Raw genomic sequence first — 10,314 nt, 5'->3', positions numbered from 1 at the left:
TACTAGTAAACACTAAACAAGAGTTAATGATGCACTTCTCATAGTTAGATAAGTTGCGTACATGTAGATGCATGTATGTTTAAAAAACCCATCATAATTGATTGCTTATATATTCCTACATATTTGATATATCTCTAATTTATCATGACTACGTTTGGCTGTTAAATATTTTAAACATTTAGTTGCGTTAACTGACCATTTTGTCGGTATAATTTATTAGGTTATTAATTTCTCGTAGAGTACAATAATGGTTGATTAGACTGTCCATTTGAGACATAACTGGAGGAGTACACTGTGGTATATGGTGTAATCACGATTTAATGGTTAATATGGATTTTAGATGTTTTGTTAAACCAATCTCGTCAGTCGATCCATAGTATGGAAATCAATGATTCGCTTGGTCTGTGACAAAGTTGTTCAGATTAGAAGAGAAGTACCTTGGATATTTTCAAAACTGCAAAGGTAAGTTATTTTTCTAATTAAAATCAATTTAAGGATGAAATATTGTGTATCATAATATTTTCAGGACGTGTAACAATGATGTTAAGAAATGTTTTGTCGAAAACAAAACTCCCGGTTTTAAAAAAAAATATAATTTAGTGCACATGAACGTAAAAAATCTGCGATATAATTTCACCAGGCGGATAATCTTTGAATAAAAATATAGATATAATTATGTAGCTGATTTATGATTGGGTGATAATGAAAAATTATGTCATATAATTTTTCTTTTCTTTTCAGTCAGTTCATGCTTTCCTTCTAAATCTATATTTTCGTCTTATTCAAGTAATGTCTATTTTATTCTTTTATCTCTTTTCCTTAGAAATAATTTAGTTCCCAAAAGATATACTTCTTAAAATACTACATAAAGCGTAAATGTTAATCGCCCCAAGAAGGAAAACTGCTGTGCTTAAAATATCAAAGACCAATTCAGTGAAAGAAATCTTAATTTCTTTTAACGCATTTGACAATTTAAAAAGCTTTATTGTTAAAATAATACATTTTCAAAATGTCATATATATCAAACACAGAACATAAAATTCTAAATACATTGCATAATAAAGCCAATGATGCGTTTAAACACTCCGTTTCTAGTCTCAAGATTCACAAAGCGGTTTTATTTCTTTTATTTGAAAGTGATCTTTCATCGTGGAATCATAGTACATTCCCTTTAAAATATCTAAAAAATACCATCCCATCTAACCTCAAATATAAAATAATCCGTTGCATATTTCATATTCCATTCTTTGGTGAGTTGATTAATTCAGAAGTATTCATCCTAGTGCTTATCATACTGTTTTAGTGTTATCTTTTACCTTCCGTTTTCCCTAAAAAAAAGTAAAAATCTAAACAGACATTATAAATAAAATAGTCAAAATACGGGTATAGCAGTCATCATTGTGTAACAATTTTAAAAGGAACAATTTATCAGAACAAAAAAAACCAACCCAACATCTATCTACAATCACATTTATTGATTCGCGTGTCTGACGTCAGAAAATTTTATACGTCACATTAATTTGTCGTTCAATGTATATACAAACAATTTAAAAATTTCGCATGGCCAATGTTAGCATACAGGGTTAAAAAATCAAAGTATGTAAGAATTAATTTCAGAAATAGACCGAGATTTAAAATAGTTCAAAAGTTATATAGAATTTAAAAGAATCCACAACTAGTTCATTCCACTACGCGATTGAATAATTTTGACGTTTATAGTTCACCGTATTTTCTTATTCATTATAGAAATATATCATAATGCATATACATGTTATAGAACACTATCATATTGACGAGATCTTTTATAGTACAAGTCACGTTATAAGAACCAAAGACACAAAAAGTCGCATATACAAAACACACCAACTAAAATGAAAGATAATACAAACACATTGACGGGATGTTTAAGTACCGAGTCACGTTAAACGGATATAACACTAAACAATCCAGCAGTAAAAGTAATATTTATAATAGAACAAAGACAAATAAAAGAACAATAATTCACGTTGTTAAGATGATAAACAACATCGATCAGTACGCAGAATCTATACACCAAGACCATCATATGTTATTTGTGAAGTTGATACGGAATATTTATCAACTAGGGTATTGTACCTTCCAATGAACTTTTTAAGAAAAAGGACGAGACGTTCTTTGACTTACCCCTGGTTCGTCAACTTTCTACTCAGACACTGATGACGTTGTTCAAAGTCTGAGTAGGAGCTGCAAGCTCATGAATATCGAATAAGTTGGGAAATATATATCCTATTTGCAGGTGAAGTTGGTATATTGCTACTAAGGTGGGGGAAATTTATAATTCCAAAATTAAAACGTTTGTCATAGATTATGATACTGAGATTACTGTCTAAGTCAAATTCGAGATATAAGTCTAAAAATAAGGCGGAGGAAGCCGTATCTGTTGTTTCTTTAATTTCTAGTTCTTAGGGATATATAAATGGAACCCAATAAAAAAAGTTCGGATTATTTATGGAAAGAACATAATCAATATATCTGAAAGTGAAATTAAATAATATGGCTAATTTCCTCCTCTTTTTTTTGACAAGTGTCTGAAGGAACTCTGATTCATATGAAAAAAAGAAGATCGACAAGAAGAGGCGCACAGTTTGTTCCCATAGGAATGCCGATAATTTGTTGGAAAAGCCTACCTCCAAACTCAACTAGTATAAGTACACAAAAGCATCACTTGACGATTTCAGATAACTTGATTTATAATTTGACAAAAATCGTCTGTCACATGATAGGTTACCTGGTATTGCTTTATTACTAAACATAAAGTTTTGCTCGGATCCTCCACAAGAAATCACACATTGTTGAGATTAGATTCAATTTGTGAGGGCTATCAAGAAGGTTTTGTTGCAAACAAATTGATTGGAATGAAATAGATGTGCATGAAGAAAAGAAGGTCAAATGTGCAATACTATATGCAATCCAAATTTTGTAAACATAATATTTTGTTTTCAAATAATAGTGTGTTTGATATTTTTAAAATGAATTTATTTTTTTATTTTCTATATTAAAAACTGCCTCTTCATTCAAGCTTTGTATAACTTTCACATTGTTTTCCAGTGACTATGTGCAATTACGGAAAACTTCCAGTGAGTTTTTATAACCCCTCCACATACCAGTGATTATATATAATCTCTGGATATATCATTCGTAGTAATTCAAATTCAATGTTACTTATATATGACCAAAGAAGATATAAGGAATATATCAATATAAGATTGAGACCGTCTTGCGACACGTCTCCGTCAGAAATTTATGAACATCAATAGTATATTTTCAATCTTTTAGCTCAGTAGAATTTAGTACCGTTATTCTTAGAGCTGGCGTGACAGTAAAAAGCAGAGTGTGAAAAAATAGATCAATATTAATATCAAAATGCATTACAGTCGAATAATCATTAAAAGATGATAAGACAATAATGACTGGAAATTTTAATGATAATGACGTGGCTCTGTACTTATAAATCCCGCCATAAAGTTTTGATGTTATGGTAAATGTTTATTCATATATCTGTTTGTTTGTAACGTGATTAATATAATAACACAACGTTGATTGCTGTGCTCCTATTTTTGACATTAAACCTATTATGTCTGTTTTGTTTTGTTCACACATTGTTGTCAAAATAATGTAATTTTATACGACTGTTATACAAGTAAGAGGTTTTGCTAGCTATAAAACCAATTATAAGTCTCTTTTTCCTACATAAGAAAATACATGTTCTAAGTCAGCACTATGACAGTTGTTGTCTATTCATGTGATGTGTTTGAGCTTTTCTTTTTGCCATTTTATTAGGGACTTTCCGTTTTAAATTTTTCTCGAGTTCAGTACTTTTGTGATATTACTTTTTCCATGAAATAATAATTTTACATTGTATTAAACTTCATGAGTACAACGTATTCTATCCAAAATTAAAAATGAAAAGTGTAAGATAAATCATTTCCAGAACTACGATGGAGAAATGAAATATGAAAAGTTGGTCTTTTTTGATAAATTTTAACTCCATTGTTTCCGTAGTACATTACACAGTTTAGAAGGATAGTTATCAAAGGTAACAGGACTTTAATTATATACACGAGACGCGTTTTTCGTCTACATAAAGACTCATCAGTGACGCGCATATCAAAATCGTTATAAAGCCAAACAAGTATAAAGTTAAAGAGCATCGAAGACCCTATATTTACAAAAAGTTGTGCCAAAAACGACCTAAGGTAATCTATGCCTCGGATAAAAAAAATCGTAGTTTTTAAAAAAAATCTAAAGTTTTGTAAACAGGAAATGTATTAAACTGACCATATAATTCATATTCATGCCAACACTTTAATGCTGACTACTGGGTGTGTGATACCCTCGAGGACGAAACGTCTACAGCAGTGGAATCTACCCAGTGGTTTAAATAGTTATATAGGTATCAAGATTTTAATTAAATACGCCAGACGCGCGTTTCGTCTACATTAGACTCATCTTGGTCATCATTTTGAATACTGCAACGATTGAATAACTTTACTCAGATCCTTTCTCCCGGTATAACTTCTAACTGCCCCTTGTTTTATTCCTAATGGTTGTTCACTATTTCTAAATTTTGAAATTTGCTTCAAACAATCAACTTGTTTATTAGAGCAACTTTCATTTATCTGAATAATTGGAATAATTTAACCTCTTTCCGTCTCTGATTCTTTCCAGTACAACTAATGCAGTCAGTGTAGAGCAGCGGTATATAGCGACTGAATTATTCGGATGGAAATCTGAAAGGATTGTATGTATTCTCTCAAATCTGTATGGTATACATGGATTTCTATTTTCGTAAACGTCAATAAACTTCGTGTTTACATAATTTACGCATATTATAGAAAATAAAAGTTTTTTGACATTGCAAATATAAATATTTAAAAAAAAATAAAAAAAGTATTTTAATATGAAATTAAGTTGTAGTGAAAGTCGCTTTTCACTTTAAAAAAGAACATGCGTAAATAAATTGTTATGTTTAACAGGATAATTCTCATATGATTTTAGGGAAAACGTTTATTTGATTGGCCAAAAGGGTAATGGCTCTTGATATTATTTTTTCGATAGACCACTTTGACCGAAATAGTTTTTGTAACCAATGCAAATAAGATAACAGCGACGTGTAAATAATTACTTTTTCTTCTGAGTTCATCGTTAAATTTAATACTTTACAAAAACAATTATTTGAACGACTATGAGATAATAGTGCGATAGAAAATTTATGGTGTGTATTTTCATCTTGCGTTCACCAAACAATAAATGCATTCGCCAGGCCAATTTAATGACACACATATACAATTTACGTGTGTTAGAGCTTGCGAGTTAAATTCTTTATTTCAAATTTAAAAAAAAATATAGAATTAAACGCATTTTTAAGGCACTTTCTGTCAAACTCATGTTCACTGATTCGTATCAAAATCTCATATTTCAATCATAAGATACCAACAAGTATGTCCATATTACAATCAGTCTGAAATAAAGAGTTAAATAAGCGTGTTCTATGTAAGTTATATGTAAGACTATCGTGTGTATTTTGGTGAAGACGCAATCTTATAAACTATCGAAATGACATCCGAATACCGCAAACGGTCACGTGATATAAACATAAATATAATAGATTGCAACCTCGTGAAAATGGATTGTTATAGGTCTGTTTAATTTCATGTTATAGGTTAAAAAATGTTTATATAAGTTTTAACCTGTACAAGAATGATTTATTGTGGATCGAATCAGTCAACGAAATTGTTGACCTTTGTTTCAATTTCAATGTTGAAATTGTCTTTCTTTAAATGACAGAACACGACTTATGCATGCCACACCCATCTCTAGCTAATGGATTAAATTGAAGGTCACATCATCGCGTAGAACGCCACATGCGTGGTGTCGGCTATGTTTTACACGGGGTGGAAATGTCAAAGCAAAGAAATTCTAAAAAAAGTTCATGTATCAAATATTTTTTTAGAATTCTTAGTACAATACAATGTATTGCACGGAAGGAACTGAAACATAATATATTTCCTGCAAGCAGAAGCAGAAGCAGTCGTGTTCAGTGTTTTGTTTCCACAAACCTGTTTTCGGTGTTGCAGATTTTGAGCTTCATATACAAATTTCAGGATAAAAACTACTTGAGACGACTTTACACCGTTTCATTTATATAGTATTTAATTCCTATCATGGAATTTACCAAATATCAGATTTTGACTTCAAATTAATTGGTTTTAAAACTATTTTTTTTATTAAAATATAAGAGATGTGCTTTTGATTTCATAAGAAAGAATAACATCAGAAATGAGGTATCAGAAAACAACAAAGAAGTTTTGGAAAACTGACTACAGACTTTTTCAGCAGCCAGATGCAGATTGTTAAGACTTTGAGAATCTCTGTTTTGAAATCGTTAAGAATAGTAGTTTCATCGTCTCCTTGAAGCTGTATTATCATTTGATGTAAAAGATGCCGGTGAGCGTTTTATTGGAGAGTAATCGAGGTCGTTTTGGAATAAATGCTTTTTGCGGCGTGCACAAGTGCTTTTGAGAGGAAACTGGTATTGAACTTTGATGAAGTTTCACTGTTGGTGGCTTCGGGAAATCTTTCATGGAGGTCTGCTCTGTGATTTTCTTCCAAGTTTCGTTGCATTGAGACTTGAGACTTTTGTCAGACCGTAATAGTAAGTGAAAAGGAAAAGAAATCAATCATTTTCTAGCTTTAAAAACGAAATATGTTGAGTCATTTCTTACTTTTAATGAAATCAAAAGCACATGTTTTATAAAACTAAAAACAGGCAAATTAAATACCTTCTGTTTGTAATGTGTTATCATAATAAACGTTGTGTAGCAGATGTGTTTGAACTTAGAGGTATCATATAAAGAACGATTAATGTCGAAGATTTGTTGATATCTTAAATTAGACTAGTAAATATTAACCATAAGTAAAGTAAAGAAAGTTGATATATAAAGAGTATTGATCCAAAGATGTTTGAAACCTTTCACAGCATATAATAAATATTAATAAAAAATGGTTTGCGTTTTCGTGCTAGAAAAAGTAGATTCACAAAAAAATACCGAACTCCAAAAATTATTCAAAGGAAAGACCCAAATTAAATTGCAATATCAAAAGCTCAAACACATCAATTGTATTGACAACATCTGTTATATTCCTGAATTGGTACATGCATTTTCCTATGGGGAAAATTGATAATTACATCTGGTTTTTAAGTTTCAAAAATGTAGCTATTCCTTTCATTTGTATATGATCTTGTTCAGTTTGAAATTTAAGGCCATACAAAGTGTAAGGTTATATGCTTTAAACAGGGACATTCCCGACATTTTCAGTAAAGACATTTTAATTTTGAAAAATTCCATGCTCGTGATCAATAGTACTATGCATGGGGACCTTGCAAGGTACACACTAACCACCAGATATATTACACATAATAAGAGAGAAATTGACTTTACTTTTATTTGAAGTGGTCTTCATAACTTAAGGCATGTATATACATAGCATGAGGTCTCCAGTTCTTTCACCTTCTGAAATATGAGGGGAAAAAATAGTAGGAGCTAACGCCGTTGTCGCCATCGCCTGATCACTACCCCTGTTTTCTTTCTGAGACAAAACGCGGAATCGAAAAAAAACCAACCGGAGAATTATTTTTTCAATAGTCATTAATATAAACGTTTAATGCAGATGTAAAAATAATATTGCATGTGAAATAAAGGGATTTATCAGTTAAAAGCATTTATTTGCCTCTCTAGCCCTGTGACAGTGTTTAAAAACTCTATAAATGAGAGAGAAAGTTGAGAACACCTTTATCATTCAAGAATTTTTTGAATGATCTTTAGTGAAGTCTAGGTTCCATAACAATCAATGAAACTGAGGAAAAGGGAATCTTCATTGACTGATTATTATACAATGATGTGTTGTATTGATGAATTATTCACTTGAATGCAATAAGAACATATCGGGTTTGAGCCTGCGTCGCTGCATGGAACTCCTGACCAAATATTAATCAAATTCTTTCATTGAAACCAAGAAAGTTTAGAAGAGTTTCAAAGTTTTCATAACTCATTATACAGGAAAATATTCCATAAATGTGCTCGGTGCAACGAGTTTTGTTAAATTTCAAAATATGATTGGCAAAAGGCGTATGTTTTATCATAAACTCAATATCCTATACCTCAATTTGAATAAAAAAAATACTTGATTCAAAATTGGCCAAGACATGATTGATAAACAATTTCCGTGTACAATCTAGTTGGAGCTGTGAAATGTAAAACTATATACTAAAGAAGCAGGAAGTAGCTGCACGGTAGATGTAAACATTGATACGGTATAGACGAACGAACATAATACCTGATCAAGAATACTTATTTGATTCGATACAACTTCAATACAACTTGATTTGTAGTTGTAAGATTGTCTGATAATGACAGTATATATACTTAACAAACGTAATGACAGAGGATATTTGTTGATAATAAGCAATAAAGGACTGAGAAGGTCACTGAATCAATTCAACCTACAAGATTGAAGTCTTGGAGTATACAAGACATTATGAAAATAAGATGTAAAACTCATGTATAGAATAGTTTATATACATTTGTAGTAATGAGAGAAAATAAAAGCAGGATTATTGCACACAGCACCACGGTCAAATCATTGGGATAATTATATAAATCTAAAATTTGCTTTCATGTTATCTAACTGAAGACTTTACTATTCTGTCAGGTATAAGTATACAACTAAAAATTAAAGAAGCTATTTGTAAGTGTGATTAGTGACCAAAAACACAAAATTGGGTAAAAGAAATCGTATCAGTGCGACATCACCTATAAACTTTAAAAAAAAACCACCCAAAATTAAAAAAAGTATTATGCCTTTTTCCTTGACGACTATGGTGATTGACAGTTGTTATCATTTAACAAATATTTAAAACTAAAAACCCCAACAATCATTCTTGTCTTTTTTGTTCCTATGGGCCCTGTTACCTTTCTCGATAAGATTTTTGTCAAAGTTAAGGGACGAGGGACGACTGACAATGGACGGAACAAGAACACCCGAAGTTTTCAATAAATAGAATAACTCTTGTCGTTTATATGATATGGATTCGAAACAAAATATAAAAAAGGCATAAAGGAATAAGTTTAATAAAGTAAATACATCGGTTAAATAATTTCTATAACGTTGTAATTGCAAGACAATCGTTTGTACCAAGTCGGGAATCATTTGATGTGGATGAGTATTTGATTTTGCCTAGATACTTTTCGATTAGAGTTTTCCTCAGAGTACTTTTTTTTCAAAGGATGTACAGTACTTAAGTGGGGTTTTAGAACTAGTGTCAGATTTTCGGACTCCTTTGTATTTCCCCCTACGATACAAGGTAAAATATGTCCCATTGATTTTACATAGATTTCTTAATCATGTTAATAGCTCATAAAAGCTATAAAAGGTCATTTACCAAAATTGAAACAGATTTCTGATTTTCTTTCTTTTTATTTGAGACCCAAAATATATATATATATCCTATCACCTGTCTATCGGCACTACAATGCAACTGGCATGACATGACACAATATGCTGTGCGCATTGGTATTGCAACCGTACCCAATCCCACTGTATTTGCCGTAAATATAGTCGGTAAAAGTGTGAAGTAACTACTGTAATGAGAAGAGCAAGAACTCTAAAAATCAGTCAGAATATCAAGGAATTTAAAAAAAAAAGAATTCAGGCCCCAATTACTTCAAACAGTCATTTGTGAGGTTCAATAACATTGCCGTCCAACAACATATAAACCCTACTTTTTTCCGTATCATCTACTAAAGTGTTTCCTTTTTAACTAGTTTGAACTGGCCCCCAAACTTTATTGTGTTTCTAATTGGTTTTCTAGACCTTATGCAACAGATATCACGTATTATATTTGTCCTTTTCATAATCTTTATCTGTCCCCCTAAGACGTATGGGTTAGGACTGTTCCTTTTTGTGTACCTTGTATGTGTCGCTTCTCTTCCTTCCACCACAAATTAATCATCATGACTCTGTGTTCTATAGGTACCATGAATAGTCACATTTGTCATCTATTCTTATGAGTAATCAGGTTGGGTTATTTTGGGAGAAAAACGAAAATAAAGGCGTCCGGATATTGTTTCCATTATCAGATCAACTTTGAAGTAATAAAAGACTTCCAGTTTGAAACTTGCACATAATTTTCATAAGAGTACTCAGGGACTGGACACTAATTTTCGCATTCATAGAGACTCTGTATAATGGGTGTTTCTTAACAGAGGAAATGGA

The 10,314-nt window shown here is 31.2% G+C and overlaps 1 protein-coding gene across 1 annotated transcript in view; it reads left to right on the top strand.

The window, feature by feature from the left end:
- The first annotated feature begins 380 nt into the window (after positions 1 to 380).
- LOC134694161 (cephalotocin receptor 2-like) overlaps positions 381 to 10,314 on the top strand; it is a 31,780-nt gene continuing 21,846 nt past the window's right edge. The window contains exon 1 of the mRNA XM_063555158.1: positions 381 to 462. The gene's annotated coding sequence lies outside the window, so the exon portion shown is untranslated. The remainder of the gene's footprint in view (positions 463 to 10,314) is intronic.

Source organism: Mytilus trossulus, chromosome 13 (genome assembly GCF_036588685.1).
Source record: "Mytilus trossulus isolate FHL-02 chromosome 13, PNRI_Mtr1.1.1.hap1, whole genome shotgun sequence".
NCBI classification, from domain to species: domain Eukaryota; kingdom Metazoa; phylum Mollusca; class Bivalvia; order Mytilida; family Mytilidae; genus Mytilus; species Mytilus trossulus.
This window is presented reverse-complemented; position numbering and strand designations above follow the sequence as displayed.